Genomic DNA, 17,427 nt, shown 5'->3' with positions numbered 1-17,427 from the left:
AAAACATCAGCTTCAAAGCCTTCACAGCGCTGAAAGACCTTCTATTGCTGAATTATAGAGCTTCCTGAAGACAAATGGGATACAGATTGTCTTTATTAGGAAAAAAATGTTTCCAATTTAAACTTAATGTGAGTGGGGGTCCAACTTTGGACATTAACAACTTCTCTGAGGCAGATGTAGATAAACACTAACAGAAAAGGAGCGATTCAATCTTAGGCCTGGTTGTGGAAAATTAAGAATGAATTCTCAAAGTGACACAAAAGCAAATGAACTCTTAAACTGAGGCTGATAAGTAGATAATAATTAGAAAAATAAAAGTTTTGTTTTTTGTTTTTGTTTTCAGATGACAAAGCACAGAGGTCTCCACTAGATTTCATCATAAATGGAAGGCTTCACTGCCATTGTGGGGAGGAGGAAGGAAGCTTTCTATCTTTTTTTCCTCAGAAAGTGCTGAAGCAGATTGTCTATTAAAAAACTTAATAGAAAATTCAAAGACAGAGACCTCACAGCAGGGGAAAGAGAGTAACTAGGTTGGGAAAGAGTGAATCTAATAGTGATAAGCAACTTTAGTTCTTCCGCCAGGAAGTGCAATGCTGAAAATTGACATAATGTAAAGTCAGGTTGTTTATGTGCTCTCTTATTTGAGAATATTAGAGCTATGGAATCGGTACTTCATTTCTGTCTATACTTTCCTGAAATAAAAGCTGGCTAAGGGCATTTGTCTACTTTCTGAAAGAAACATGTAAACCCCCCAGTGTAAACCCCCCATAACACATATGTCACAAAGAGAAGAAGCAGAACAGCTCAGAAATATGCTCTTAATATTAAAATGCCTAGTCAAGAAAGTGTCCCCTGACTCTGCTTACCAAAGCAACCTTTAAAACTAGAATCTTTTGTAAAACAGTCAGAATTGGTCAGTATATGTACTATGAGTCTCTCTCACGAACACACACATCTTCTTAGTGCTCACAGACTCCATTTCTTGACTTCAGTATCATTCCATTCTATTTGGCCAGCCTCCATTCTGAAATTTGTACATAGAAATTCATTCATTCAGCAAGTATTTATTTTCTATCTACTCCATGGAAGTCTCAGAGAACTCTGGGAAGGGTAAGATACGATGCTCATAGTCTAGAGGAGGAGACAGAAATGTCAACAGATGACTCCAAGGCAGCCTGATCTAGGTTGCAGCACAGGAATAAACAGAATGAAATGGAGACACAGAAGAAGACATTCTCCTCAGGGGGACCCAGGGATGCCTCTCTGTGGCGATGACCTTTAAGCTGTCTCTCTAAGGATGAAAAGGGTGTATTTAGAATCTGTAGTCAAGCTTACCATGCAAGATTCTTGTGGAAATAATGTCATCTGGATTATATGTATGCTGTTTATATAAAAGATAAGTCTTCTCAGAAATGAAACTTAATTTAGGAGAGTGTGAAGTCATGGAGAGTAAATATTTTTCTTTTGGAGGAAGTTTAAGAAGATCCACAAAATAGGAACAATGCACTGTGAAAAGACCTCCACATGACTCTTGCTAGTAGGTAGACATCTGAGTCTATAAGAACCTTTCGCTTTTTACTCTATATGCAGTTCTATAGCAGCAAAAATCAGATATTTGAAGCCTGGGAAGGCTTACTTATATAATCTATTAATTTTTTCCAGACACTGCAATGACCAGTAGATGCTATATTTTATAGTCAAAGGCAAACTAAGTCATAGAAAGGTTGGATGCCTTATTTGGGGTCTTGGAGCTCATCAGTAACAAAATAGTAAATTGAACTTCAAGATCTTTATACACTAATGTCCTAACTGTTCACAAAGTGTTAGGAGGTTTTTATTGTGGGAAGACTGAAAGTCAATATTGATTGATTGATTATTTACTAAATAGCTCAGTGTCGCATGCCCTGAGAACTCTCTCTGGTTATAGCTGAGACTGGTACTGACTTATTAGAACCCATCCCTTTTCACCTACAAGGACATCACTCCAGTAATCCTTAACCTCTCTCCTGCATCATCAATATTTTCCTGTCTATAAGATCTTTCCTGACAGCATACTAACATGATGTTCTTTAATCTGTTGGTTTTTTTTTTTTTTTTAGAAAAAAGTCTGTCTCTTCAGCTTCTACCTCTAATAACCTACTACTTCTCTCCTTTTCTTCACTGCAAAACTCTTTTCAGACAGTTGGCTATACTCAGTGTGTATTTCTTCTCCTGTCTAATCTCTCTCAAGCCCCCTCTCATCAGGCTTTTACCCACACCACTCCACAGAAACTGCTCTTGGGAAGGTTATCAGTGCACTCCAAGTAGTTGACTTCAGCATCTTTCCCCAATCTCGTCTTAGTTGACCTCCAGTTGCATTGATATAGTAGATCCCTCCTTCCTTCCTACTGGAAACATTTTCTGAACTCTCAGGACAACATGTTTTCCTCCCATGTCATAACCATTTGGATGTGTAATCCAAATATAAAGCTTATAGTGTCTGAAACTGAACTTAGGAGTTATGCCACTCCCACCTCTATATCCCCATCCCCTCCCACCAGTTTCCCCAACTCAGTTAATGGCAACTCCATACTTCTGAGTGACAACTGTTACTCAGTCTCTTTTTCTTTCACACCTCACATTCAATCCATCAGCAAATCATTTTGACTTTACCATCACTATCCATCTAATCTCTGACAACTTCTCACTAGCTTCAGTGCCACCACCCTGATCTAAACAATCATCATTTTATTCCTGGCCTTCACACTAGTCCCTTATTAATCTCTTGCATCTATTCTTCATACTATTTTTAAGGCATCAGTCTTAGTTATCCTGGTAAAATATAAGTCTTCTCAAAACGTCCCAATTTCCCATTACAATGGCACATAAGGCTCTAAGTCATCTACCCTCCTGTTATCTCTGTGACACTGTCTTCTATTCTCCCTCTCACCCATGAAACTCTAGACTCTCTGGTCTTCTTACTATGCCGCTAATTGAGAGCTTGGCACATGTTTTCTGCAACGGGAAAGAGTAAATAATTCAGGCTTTGTGGGCATATGGTTTCAGTCACAACTACTGAACTCTGATGTTGTAGCACAAAAATTGTCATGGATAATACCATGAATAGATGTGGCTGTGTCCAATTAAACTTCATTTACAATAAAAGACCGCAGCCTGGATTTGTCTCACTGTGGTTTGTAGACCCGTTTGGATTAATGAGGCAAACCTTTACCTTAAAACTGACTGTTCCCAATGCCTGGAATCCTCTTCCTCCAGAGAGCTGCTTGGCTTCTCCTTCACCTCTTACTGGAATCTACTCATGTAGATCTACTCAAGAGATTGTTCTTCTTAATGAGATTTTTTTTTTTCAATCTGAGTACTGGCGGAACACAGATGGCACACTTATATGAGAAAAATTAAAGTTTAGCAATGATGTGGGCAGAGATTAGGGAGACCAAGGAGGGATGTGTATATACCAGGCCTGGTATTGCAGAGCCTTAGATGAGCCTCAGGTGGGACAAGCAGTGGGAACAGTTATGGAACCTAGAACAGAAGTGGGTAGACAAGGGCCCCTTAGAAAAACAGCAACTTTGAACTCCTATTTAGGGTCCTTATTGTCTGAACCAAATCTGAAACCAGAGACAAAGGGGTAAATTGATATAGTCTATATGGCCAGCCCCCTGCAACAGAAGAGACTAGAGAAAGATGGAGAGTATACATGGTGAGCCAAATACAAAGGACTTCTTCATCCACCATATGCAAATTTTGCAACCAGGTCCAACTCTATCATTTAAGAGGCCACGTGTTAAAAAATTATTAGGAAGTTCAAGATGGTGACAGTGGAGCATCACAGACATTATGGAACCCTTCTGAGTCTGAGGCCCTGTGTGACAGTTTAGGCCCCATATGGATGAAGCCAGCTTTGATTTCAATCCTTGAGTCCAGCACTGAATTCCCTACTACTCTTCCCTACTGTGTTTTTCTCCTTGACACCTGTCTTGATCTTAATGATGTATAATTTGTCTATTTTGTTTGTTTATTATTGTGCATATAATGCTTCAAACACTGCCTGATATATAGTAAATGCAATAAATATGTGTAAATATATACAATTTACATGAATAAACCATTCTCCTAAAAAAGAGAAGAAAGGCTACAGGAAGGGACCATCTAATGATTTACATTGGTAAATAGCCCTACTCTTTCTCTTCACCCACCATAGCTCAAGGTTAAGTGTGGGCTCCTGTCTCCCATCGGAAAGGGTAATTCTTAAACTCTCAGTATTTAAGGTCATCTGTCTTAACAATTTCCTATATAAAAGCAGAACTCAAAACAAGGCCTCTTACAAATTAGCGGTTGATGTTTAGAATAAAAATGTGCATGTGAATATTTTTTAAGGTTTCTAAGGATTATTTCTCTAGTATGAACTTAGCTAATATTCTTTGGGGTTTTTCCCACTCACTCCACAGTCAGTGTTTGCCAGAGTCAGTGGTTGGCCTACTTCTTTTCTCACTATGCATTGTCTGTAACAAACTCCCCTATAGCCATCAGATCAAAATAACACTCCAAGCAAATGGGGCACTAACATGGTCTCTAGCCTCTACCTTCCACATGAACTTTGAAGTGTATGTGCTACAGTCTAAGTGCCTACCACATATCATTACTTGAAGACTTCCTAAGGATCTCAAACTCGCGCAGCATGCATGTAATTGCGATTCCTTTTTCTCTTTTTCGCCACCAGTCTGCTCTTCCTGCATCTTTATCCCCCATTAGCAGTGTCAGGAATCTGGGACTCTTTGGTGACTTCTCCCTCTTCCTCAAGCACCATCAAATGGACCCCACAGACCATTGCTATTCACTTCTTAAAAATCTCTCTTATCCTTGTCTTCCTTCTCACCTTTGCCCCTCTTGCCCTAATTTACTTTGACAGTGATCCATCCCTTAAGTGGTCTTCTTGCCTTTAATATGTTGTTAATTCTGACATTCACAATGCTCCTAAAGTGGCCTTCTCGTATGAAAATCTTACCATGTCTCTTGCTGGTAAAGTTCATTCAGTAGCTCCTTCTCACCTATAGCATGACATCTGAGCTTTTTTAGATAGCAAATAAAATCCTCCAAGGTATTCTCTTAAAGTCTTTTCAACATATGCTACTTTACCAAGCAACTGTACTTACCCAACCAGATCTTTTCCATTCTATCTAATGTTGTTCATCCTTTGGAGGATGCTTTCCCTAGTCTTATCAACCCAACACACTTCTGCTTCTCCAGGAAGATTCACTTCCCTCTCAACTATTTCTACTGTACCATGTAACAACTCTGTGATAGCCTTGCATAGCACATTGTAATGATCTGTTTAGATTGATTGCGAGAAGTTACTTTATAAGTAAAAAATTACTAGTTTTTAACTGTTAAAATTGTTTAAAAGCTTTAGAAGGAGAATAAATATATCTCTTAGGATGTACACAAGTACTCACCACTTAATCACACTTATGAATAAAAAATCTCGAGTTTTTAAATAATTGTAGTTGTATGGTCTAAATTGAGGATCAACCATTTTTAATTAAAAGTTAATATTTTATATACACAGTTTATGTTGCAGTTATTGCCATATATGTCTTAGCCCCATAATTGTGTCATTCTGCATCAAATAATAACTGCATTCTGCTCAAATATATAATAATTTTAGAATGCATTATCAGAGCCTGATGGTCAGATTAAAATTTGGCTATAATGTTTGAAAAGAGTAGCATGTGCTATAACTGTGCAGTGTTCCCTGGTTTTCTGAGGGACACATTAAAAGGATAATGTTCTTGTTGGAGGAATATATAGGGCAATAAACAGTTTTGTGGGTGATTAAACAGGAAGTGAAGCCGAATCTTCTAATTACAGGCAAAAGGCTTATTGCAAATATGTTACAGTACCATGAAAATTTCCTTTTGTATATTAGTTTTTATTACATATTATTTAATGAGCCTGATTATTAGGTTTACACTAAGCAGTAAGCAGATGTGTACACTTAAAAAATCCTAAATTGAATTTTCAAAATCAAAATCCAAGTTAATATCACTAGACCCAAAAATAACTTTTCACTTTCTATAAACTATTTCTGTGCCCATAGAAAAGCAAGAAGAAGAGAAGAGAGACTGACATTTAATCTAGAATAGATATGCCTTTGGGTAGAGATAGCTCCTGAGTAAAGCTGACAGATTTCTACAAAAAGTACAGTTCATAGGTAGAAAAACTATACATCTACAGGCTATTAAATGTGGACTTTCTGAACAAAGACAATCTAGCTAACCCTTGTCATCTCTGAAGTAAGGTATTATTCACCTTGTAGTAGTATCACTATTTACTGATCATTAATTGGAACAGGATTATTTTTAAAATAGCAATAAAATATACAAAGAGAAGTAGAAATCCATAATATTTCCTTCTCTGATACTGTGAATTGAATGTTGATATCTTCTATCCTTTGACCCCATTTTTAAGGACGGCTTCAAAAAAAAGATCCATTATTTGATGGGGATGTGTAAGCTTGGAGAGAGGATTGGGAAAATGTTGCCCAGAAGAATTTCCCTCATACTGAAATACACCTGATGGAGGTTTTATATTATGCACAAGATACTGTAGAAAGAAATTCAAGACCAGTCTTCTGGGAAGTTTGGGTGCTACCCAAAACCTTTCTGACAAGAAGTAAAGGTAGCTGGGCCTCCACTTGTCCATCCACATCCATTATAAAGTAATTCAAGACCGTGGGTGGTCAGTTAATTACAATGATGTTTAGATGCAATTTTCTTCGATTGCCTATATTCTCTTCGTGTTTCATTTCCCTTCATCTTCCATTAACTAACTACACACACACAAACACACTTTCAAATGAAAGCTTCTTACCTCTATTGCCATTTCTTTTTAGCTGTTTTCCTTTGAAAGATCGGATATGATGTGCTACCATATGTCCTTGGTATGTACCGGTATGAATGTCCATTTAAGAGCCATCAGCCATGAATAAGTTGTGATTTCTGTGTATGGTTAGAAAATGGAAGTATCTTGTCATTACTCTGTCGGTTTAGGATTCAACATTTCACTGAAACATGAAATTCTTTATAATTCCATTATACCATTGTATGGGATTTTGTTGTAAGAGTTAGAGTGTCAGAAGTTAGTTGCCCATTTACAGAGGTCAGTAGTAAAAATAAACTGGTTCTTGACTTCTTGGTTATGAATTAGCAATTAAAAATAAGTGTTGTGATCAAAGGAAACCGCCATGGGACATTCATACTTTCCTCCCTTCCCTTTTTCTAATATCTCCTATGTTTTTGAGTTGAGTCTTCTATCTGAGTAGGTAGTTTGAAAGCTTATTAGACTCCTTAACTAGACTATTGGAGAGAGAAAGATTTGAGGGGATTTAAAAAGTGTTGATGTAGGATAAAATACTTGGTTAAGGGGATATTTACAGTCTTCTCCTCCAGTTTCTTTATCTTCAACTTCCCTAAAATCAATCAAGCATTTCCAAAAAGCATAACTACTATGGAGAAAAAGCTTACATGTTCCAGTAGGGGTTAAAGAAACTTCATGGAACCCATAGTAGTGTTACTGTGATGTTCCATGAGACCTTTTCTTTTAAAGGACCTAATAATTGATTTAACCTCTTTCCACTTTTTACTACTTCTTTGCTAAAATGAGGAGTCTTATTTTTTCTGTCAAGTTTGTTCTACCTTTAACCTTTTATAATCTGCGACATTTTGTTTGTTGGAGATACAGTTCTCCTTGTTTCCCACCAATGTATTCTCAACTTCACCTCTTCTTTAGGCAAGTTGTCCCTTCTTCTCCCCCACCTCCCTTCACAGTGTGGGATTTCATCCTAGATTAGTTGAAGGTAGGCCTGCTGCCTCCCTGAAGAGGCAGAGAAATGTGTATCAGAGAATCTTCACAATGCCAGAACAACCATGCTGCTTGGCACGGGAGGGTGGAGAATCCAAAAATGCTCGATTGCTAGACTTGAAAACAATGGCAGCATTAACAATACAGATTGTTCCAGTCATTCTGTTGTTTAACAGAATTGAAACCAAGATTTTAAAGTAAGTTTTACTTGTATATGATACATAAAGAGGCAAGAAGTTAGTAACCATAAGCTTTTGTAATATAGGACAATGAAACTTCAAAAAAATCAGAAAAACTAATTTTAGACATCCGAAGATAGGCATTGAAATGTGCTTTTGGTTGTTGTTTTCTTCTTCTGCAGTAACAGTCTATCCTGAGCCCGAAGCAAGCTATTGTACTTACCATGAGTCAGCCTCAGTGGGACTGAATCAGAGGAAAAGATCTTTGGGTCTATAAGATGTTTTGTAGCTGATTATTTCTATAATACTAAACCTCAAATCTGTCCCATGAGCTGATTTTTAAAATCCCTGATTAAGCCTCTACATCCAACAGTAGTTCTCAGCCTTGGACATATAAGCATTACCAGAGGAGCTTTTTAAAAATGCAGTTTCTGGGGTCCTACACCTAAAGACACTGATTTAGAAACCTTAATATGGGACTTAGGAATTAGCAATTTCAATAATCTTACCCCACCAAAAGGATGAGGATTTATGAGATAAGAATTTAGAGTGGAAGAGAGTCACTCAGAAGGTAATCAAATTTTCTAAATCTTCTAAACTCATATCCATATATTCATTTATTTTAAAATAGTACTAATAAAATAGTACTAATTTACTTTTTAAACTCTTAAGGCATAAAATAATCATATAATGTAACTAACAGAGTATGTATAATAATATAAATGAATATAAAATATTTTAATGTTACATGTAATCACTGAATTATTAATTTGAAAGTAACTATTTTCATTCATCCAATAGAGGATTAAACAAGCTAGTCTTTAGTTCATTAAATATTAGAGTTTCCTGGTTATTAAGTTACTGTGTCACGGTTACAAGGCTCCCTTCTTTACCTTATTACCATTTATTATGTTACAGCTAGATTGTATTTCAATGTTCCAAAGAAAATTTCCTGGAGCCCTGACTGGTTATCAGGGCTATTCTTTATCCTCTGTAGTGTTCTTGCTTTTGTTTCTTGTGAATGTTTCATCTTATTTCCTCAAGGCCTCTTAGAGTTGCTTGAATGTTGGCTTTTGAAAAGATTGTTTGTAAAAGGCTTGGGGAAATAAGTTGAAATGTCTAGACAATGAAAATATGAGGTTAGCCAAATATTAAATACATGTTTCTAGAGGAGTATCATATGATTTTTTTTAAGTTTTTTTTTTCTTTTCTAACCATCCATAATATATAATGAGATTTGCTTTGTAGATACTGATGTATTATTTTTCCATAATGGCTTTCTTCTGAAGATCTGTGTCTCACACACACAATTTTTTTTCAGTCACTTAGTGAGGGACAAAGTGGAACTACTCTGGCTGGTGTTTTGTCATGATGTTCTCAAGAGGAAACTAGGTAGAGATTGGTAGAGATCCTAAAGTATTAAAAATAGAGATGTTCTACAAAAAAAAAAGTGTCGTCTTTTGATTCTAAAACATTTTTTCCTATAATGTTAAATTCCCTCTCTTTAAAAGTGAGTTTTAATTAACACATAACAGTGTATTAGCTTCACGTGTATAACATACTGACTCAGTATTTGTATACATTGCAAAATGACCACCGCAGTACGTCTAGTTAATACCTGTCAGCTTATATAGGCTCCATTTCTTTTTTCTTGTGATAAGAACTTTTAAGATCTATTTTCATCAGCTTTCAAATATGCAATGTTGTATTATTGACTGTCACCATGCTGTACATTATTATATCCCCATGACTTATTTATTTGATATCTCGAAGTTGGTACCTAAACTTTTAATGTGGAATTTTTTTATTTCCATTTGAACAAAGTAGTATTTCGTGCATGCTTTCTGACGGATCTTACCTAAATTAAAATTTTTGCTCTTTTCATCATGGGTTTTTTGCATTAATTTTATTTTTTGAAACATTTCATTAAAATATTTATTGGCTAAGAGGGATTTTGTGGTCCCTTTTTAAATTTGGTGCCTGAAGTAAATGCTTAAGTGGTCTCACTTAAAACTGGCCCTATTCCTCATTGTTAATATGCTGAATAGAGAGGAAGTACAGTATTTAGGAAGCCTTAACACTAGACATCAGCAACCAGCACAGTATCCAGCATCCCTCATTAAATTAGATTAAAATTTTGGTCAGCATTTGGCTGTTGTAAGTTTTTCTCTTTGTTATTGTAAATTTTACTGAGTGAATCACCATAATTGCCATCAATTTCTTATTTTCTTGGTATTTATATTCCTTTAAGATCTTATTTATTCATCAGAGACGCAGAGAGAATGGTAGAGACATAGGCAGAGGGAGAAGCAGACTCTCTGCAGGGAAATTGATGTGGGACTCGATCCCAGGACCCTGGAATCACAACCTGAGCCTAAGGCAGATGCTCAACCACTGAGCCACCCAGGCATCCCTTTATATTCCTTTTCATTGCTATAAAATGAGGACTAAGAACATTTAGTTGAAATATATAAAGATAAATGGAATATAATATGCATTAAAATAATATTTTATTATGTACATATATAATATATATATACTCTTTGTTTCTCTTTGCAGCATAATTCAAAAATACTCCAGTAGATATTCAGAGTTTTCCCAAAGTTGTCTGTCTTTCCAGGGGTTTCAGTGTTCCTCAGAATCATTCTTTTAGAATTTGCCCTTGAACAATCCCTTTATGGATGTGAAATAAACAGTGCTGAGTCTTCCTATAACGCAGTGACCTTGCTTTGTATTGACAGAAAAATCTCTTACAGCTGGTTCTTATGTACTGCATGTATTGATGTGTTTCTGAAGGCCCAGATCAGTGAGGAGATGCTATAACTGTACACTCTCTTTGTAGTTGTTTTTAAAAAAAATCCTTTAGACCACAGAGATTTTGGCAATATCATTTCAGATTGAATTTGCACTTGGAAACTTAAACCAGGTAATCCTTGTAGTGTTTATCTATTGGAAATTTTTTATATTAGTGACATACTTTTGCTGTTATAGTTTGGTCCTGGAAGCTTTTCTAAGTAAAGTCATTACTTTCTGGGAGCCGAATCTTAGCTATCTTAGCTATAAAGTTTGCTTTGATCTGAAGTTTAAGATAATGACAATTGTTTAACAAAACATTTTAAATAAATAGCATACTCTGTTTTGATTAACTTTGAGCTAAAACTCTGAAAGTTATCTCTAACTAATACTGATATGAATTATGTGCATTCACATTCAAATGCATTATTTGATAGTGCATTATCACTATAATATGAAGAATTGCTATCTAAATTATAATTTAGATGTTTCTTGTCACATGAAATATAACTGCCTACCTGAATGTCCTTAAACTACCCTTTCTGAAATCTAAGGACTGTGAGTCACTCTGTTGCCTAGCACATATATCTATAGTGCTCTTTTTAATATTTATTAATGTTGAGAATCTACATACTTGTATTTCCTATCTAGATAACTTTCAGTAAGATTGATGTTCAGGAACATTGAGTCCAGTTATATAAATGTAACATGTATTTGTACTAGGAAATTTGGAAAATACAGAAAACTATAAAGAGTAGTAACAATGATCACCAATATAACTCCCTAGAGAACATTACAATTTGAATATACTTCCTTTTAGACTATCATCTTTGTAATCTATATAGGAACATGTGTGTAAGAGGAAAAAGAGGCATATGTAAATTAATTTCTTATGTTGCTTTCCTCACTGTTATATCATGGGCATTTTTTTCTGTCTCATAAAATAGTCTTTGAAAATATAATGTTTTGTAGTTACATAATGTTTCATTGTATGGATGTATCACAATTCACTTAACTATTTTTGTCTATTTGGGGATATACAAGTTGTTTCTAGTTACATATTATAAATTATTCTACAATGAAAACTTTTATTTATTTTATTTTATTATTTATTATTTTTAAGATTTTACTTATTTACTCATGAGAGGGGGAGGGGGGCAGAGAGAGAAGCAGGCTCCATGCAGGGAGCCCCATGTGGGACTCCATCCCCGGTCCCCAGGATCACACCCTGCGCGGAAGGTGGTGCTAAACCACTGAGCCACCTGAGCTGCCCTGAAAACTTTTATTTATAAACTTACATCATCACATCTCAGATTGTTAAGATTAATTCTTGTAAGTTTACTCATGAAATATAAACATTTTAATGCTTTTGAATACATATTGACATACTTTCCATAAATATTGGTATAATTACATTTTAGGGGAAAAAAAGTCCCAGTTTAAGGGAAGTACACAAAAATAACTTAGTGTCTTCATAAACTAATACATATTAATTTATATAGTTTCTATTTTTCACATTTTTGTTCTATAATACTGGCATTTGCTACATATGCTAAAGTTATAATTCTTGAGGCTATATTAAAGCTCCACATCTTGCCAATACTCAGATTTAGTCTAGCTGTCTGAGTGGTAAACCTAGTGGAAGTCGATTTTTTTCCTTAACAATCTAGGGAATAGTTCATATAGAATTACATTTTTTGGATGTTTTCTTGCCAATCTGTAGAAGTAGCATCTTAAGTGTTTTTACTAATTGTCTTCTTGAGCAGTGATTTTTCATAGTGGATCTTCAGTCCACTGAGGTTTGAAAGATTAATACAGAAAATGTTATTTATATTTATTTTTTACTTTATTCTTTAAATCCTTTGTTCATACTTTATAAATTCTGTAAAACAGTAGCGCAATAGAGCATGTATAAAATTTAGAAATAAACCAACATAGATTACAAGTTTACATTTTTTTAATTTATGTGCTTATGGCAGAGATCGACCATTGACTTTCAATTGTCTTCCTTTCTTCCTTCTTCCTTCAAAACACCTCGCTTTTTCAGCAGTGCACTTTGCCACCCATCTTGAAAATTATATTCCCTGGCCTCTCTTTGCAGTTTGGCAGAGCCCTATGACTCAATTTTGGTCAATAAAATTTAAGCAGAACTATGTATGCTTTGCAGAGGATGGTTTAAAGGGGAGAATGCATGGCATTCTTCATCTTTTTCCTCCATCTTCACCCTTAATGTCATGACTGCACTTCAGCAGCTAGCTTGAACTTTGTGGTCATCCGGGGAATAGCAGCTACTAAAGCTAGAAAGCTGAGATAGAGATGGACTAGACCCTAATAACCGTGTGGAGCTGTCACACTAGCAACAGACAGCATAACTACAACTTGTATCTTGTTTAAGTCACTGTTTTGGGGGGTCTCTCTTCCTTGCAGCCAACTCCAGTCTTTAATAAGGTATCAGAGTTGGAGTCCACTGAACCTGAGTGTTCATCCTTTGCATTTAACAACTCTTAGACCAGATGCCTAGGTCATTTAGTAAGCAAAGAGTATATAGGTGCTTGCCCTGCCCTTAGGAAATCACTATCAGCAGATTGAACCTATTGACATGTTTCTAAGAGTCAGTTATTTAGCTTAGGGAACACTAATTTTCTTATGGATTTCTGGTGTTCATGGACAAAGTATAAAACCCTTGTGAAAGCAAACTAGTGTAAGGCCAAAGGAATAATCTCCTTCCTGCATTCTGTGTCCATTCCTTCGCAGAGAAGGTGAATCAGTACCCTTTTCCAAGCTCTCAAAATGCACACTGCCAGAAGTGGGGAGAGGCCATTCCAAATATCTCTTTGTTGTTAATTTAAGAAAGATTTAGAGTAGCTTGTTTTAGATCTTTGTACTCTTTCCTTTTTATTAAATTTTGAAGCTTCTTAGAAAGCAACTAGCTATCATTAATAATAATTAATAGAGGGAAAGAAATGAATATGCTTGCAATACAAGGATATATTTTTATGCAGTATCATTACTCTTTACATTTCTCCTGAGGAGTCCCTAGCTCATAAGATCTTTTCATGATCTGTCCCCGGTGACCTCTTCAGCACCCTCTTTACTGACCCACACTCCCTAGGCCACTGAGTTCTTCATGCTCTCCATCCTCTGAACATCACCATCATACCTGTTCCCCTAGGACAGTTCCCTGCGCAACCCCCACCTAAGTATCAGCTTTGACATCACTGTGCACAAGGAACTCTTCTGAAAAATATCTCTCTTGTGTGTTCTCCTGATCTCCAGTACTTTCCCACTCCTAGAAGATGTCTTACTCTTTCCCAAGTGCTAGTTAATTGTATGTGTCCCTAACTAGTCTAAAAACTTCTTAAGGAAGCCACTTTTTTTATCCAGCACCTAATTCAGTAGCCGGCACCATAGCAGGTGCTCAATAAAAAAAAAAATAAAATAAAATAAAAAAAAAAAAACAGGATGATGACTACATGATATATCATTAGTTGTGTCTCTTTTACCTATCTTATTATGATGTCAGTGGAGAAAACAGATTTCTTGATCTCATAGTCATGACACAAACACTGTAAAATTTGAGCATGTCAAGAATTCTTCACCTACTTTTCAGAAGGTATTATTTTTAATGTTGCTTTTCATGGTTGAGTTTGTGTATTTGCCTATCTTGCAGTTAATAAGGAACTCAGAGCACAGACATTTATTTAACATTTTTTGAGCACCCTCCATATGTCAACCACCACAAGCATTTGGGCAGCTTAATACTTATCTTTAAAGTTTAGGTGAAAAAAAAAAGTTTAGGTGATATTTTGCATATTTTTGATGTCTCTTATAGTAAACATAGAACATTTTATAGCTTTTTCCAGTGAAAAACGTAGTTTTTACATGTGTATATATGATTTCCTTAAATTTTAACAACAAATCCCAATTTTAGATGTCAGGAACCTGAGGCTAAGTGGTCAAAAAGGCATGAGATAAAACATGACTGTCCAGAAGAGTTCACCTGATTGGATATTATGCCTTAAGTACATTTAAATTGCTACCTCTTTCTATTCACACACATTAAATAGTGAACCCATCAGTTGCAGTATGTTTAATTATTATTTGGGTTTTTTTATATGTATTCTAACATGAAAATCTTTAACTTGAAATTAAAAGACAGTCTTTGATTTAACTTTACAACGTCAAATAGATTCTAAAACTAGATTATAGAACATGACTAAAGAGAGATTATTTCTTCCTAAAAGATGCATTGCTTTAGAGTTACTAGTGGTCTCTAGTGACATATAACATAGTGAAAACTTGATGCCAGGATGAAAAAAGTTTTTATGAATAAAATGCTTATCCTTAGTTGGCAAAACTTTGACACTAATTGTTTTTCCTGGTCCTACTACATACCGGTTTTGTTGGCGCAAAGTCCTTAATCCTTCTAAGTCCTATTTTCTCATCAATAAGATGGGGGATAACAAGTATAACCACTTCAGGGGAGGGTGGTGTCATTTTTATGTAGTTAAAATGGTTTATTTTTGCTTTGTTTTCCCTTGTCTTAGGAGACCTACCTAAATAAATATTGCTACAGCCAATGTTAGAGAAATCACTACTTCTGTTCTCCTAGGATTTTTAGGGTTTCATTTCTTATGCTTAGGTCCTTAGTCCATTTTGAATTTATTTTTGTGTATGATATTAGGAAGTGAGTGGTACAGTTTCATACTTTGGCAAGTAGCTGTCTCATTTTCAAAGCACTATTTACTAAAGAAACCATCTTTCCCCCTTTGCATATTCTTGCCTTCTTTCTTATAGATTAATTGACTATATAAAAGCTGGCTTCCTTTTAAATGCTTTTATTGGTTATTTGTAGACTCTCTCCTCTATTTTTGTTTTGTTTTATTTTTAGAGCACACATGCACAGTGTGGGGGTCGGCAGAGGGAGACAGAGAATGCCAAGCAGTCTCCACCCCTAGCCTGGAACCCAGTGTGGGGCTCAATTGGTCTCACAACACTGAGATTATAACCTGAGGTGATGTCAAGAGTTGGACACTTAACTGAGTCACCTAGGCACCTCCCCATCTGCAGTTGTTTTAATAGGGCAAAGCATCCCTATTCTGGCTCAGAAAGCAAATGGTCCCTGTAGTTTTTGAGAGCTGTTGACCTTATCCACATGGTCGTCTTGGATATAACTATAGGTGACCTCATTCTGATTCCTTCTTACAAAATGCTCATGTCTGATCCATAGGAAACATACACATTATGAACTCCAATGTACTCTAAGAATTAGGTGATTCCCAATATAGCAATCTCCCCTTTTTTCCTCCATAAGTGGAACTAACCAATCACTTGGCATTTAGGTTTCTCCTGCATAAATCAGACACTAGTCCCATGCAGGGGACACATATTAAAGTCTCCAAAAGGTCCTGTTAAAGTCTCTTGCCTAGGCAGACATCTCCTATTCCTTAGAGTTTAATTCACAGCTTATCAGTCCAAATAAATTTTTCTCCCTAATTTCTGACTTCAGAACATTGGTGTGGACGTGGCATTTAAGAATTGTGTAACTCGTTCTCAGAATCCTCCTTTGGATACTCAGCATATGGTCTAACACCTCCTTTGGAATGTGTTAATTATTGTCTTGTTAATTATTGTTTCAGCCAGGACTTCCATTTTAATATTCTATTATGTCTATAATAATTTCAGATAAAATGGATTTCCATGCTTTGTATGCTTTGTATCACTTTCTTCCTTTTTTGCCTTTCCTATCAAAACAACTGAAATGGAGGCCTATGGTGGGAGAAATAAGGGAGTACTGAATATCTCCCATATCTACTCAGATAGTGAGAAAGATGTTCAGGGAGCCCACTGAATTAAGACAGCATAATCATTTATCTCCTAACTTCATGCTGTGTTATTATTCCCTCTGCTTGGGTTGGCCTGTTAACCATCCTTCTTGGTGAATTTCTGTATGGGAGACAAATTGATATAGTAGTTGAGTGCAGATTCTAGGGCTGGATCTTCTGGATCAAATCTAAGCCCTACCACTTTTTAGGTTGTGTATCCTTGGACAATTCATTTAAGCATTTTGAACCTCAGTTTTTTCATGTGTAGAATGGGGATAATAGTACTTGGCTTGCAGAGTTATTATGAGAAATGAATTAACATTTGTGTGACTCTTAGAACAATGCATGCCATTTAGCAAGTGCTATATGAGTAGTAGCAGAAGTTGTAATTATCATTATTATTACTACTCCTATTTATCCCTTAAGGTTCAGTTTAATGTCACCTACATTAAGAAGTCTTTTGGTACTGGAAATTACACCGATTATTTCAGTCAGAATAAGCCTGCTTTTAAATCTGTTCTTACAGCACTTTCTGTGCTTTACTACCACCCTTGTCCCAGGATAACAAGGTCAATGTTAGCATATCACCTTTCCCACTAGCCAGTGATCATTTCAAGGTCATGGTTTGTCTCGCTGGGCACAGTGCTTAAACACAGTAGACCCGGTCAGAAATAGTAGTTTTTTTTTCCCTTATCATTTTTGTTGAGTGGTTACATCTGACCCTTAAGATCAAAGTTAATTTATAAAAATTTTAAAGAATATTGTAAAGT

General features: G+C 35.8%; 1 protein-coding gene across 3 annotated transcripts in view; it reads left to right on the top strand.

Moving 5' to 3' along the window:
* IMMP2L (inner mitochondrial membrane peptidase subunit 2) overlaps positions 1–17,427 on the top strand; it is an 860,425-nt gene that overhangs the window by 787,516 nt on the left and 55,482 nt on the right. The gene's annotated exons all lie outside the window — the stretch shown is intronic.

The sequence above is a fragment of the Nyctereutes procyonoides genome, unplaced genomic scaffold (assembly GCF_905146905.1).
Source record: "Nyctereutes procyonoides isolate TBG_1078 unplaced genomic scaffold, NYPRO_anot_genome, whole genome shotgun sequence".
Taxonomy (NCBI): Eukaryota; Metazoa; Chordata; class Mammalia; order Carnivora; family Canidae; genus Nyctereutes; species Nyctereutes procyonoides.
Note: the sequence above shows the minus strand (reverse complement) of the source record. Positions and strands in the feature narration are given on the sequence as shown.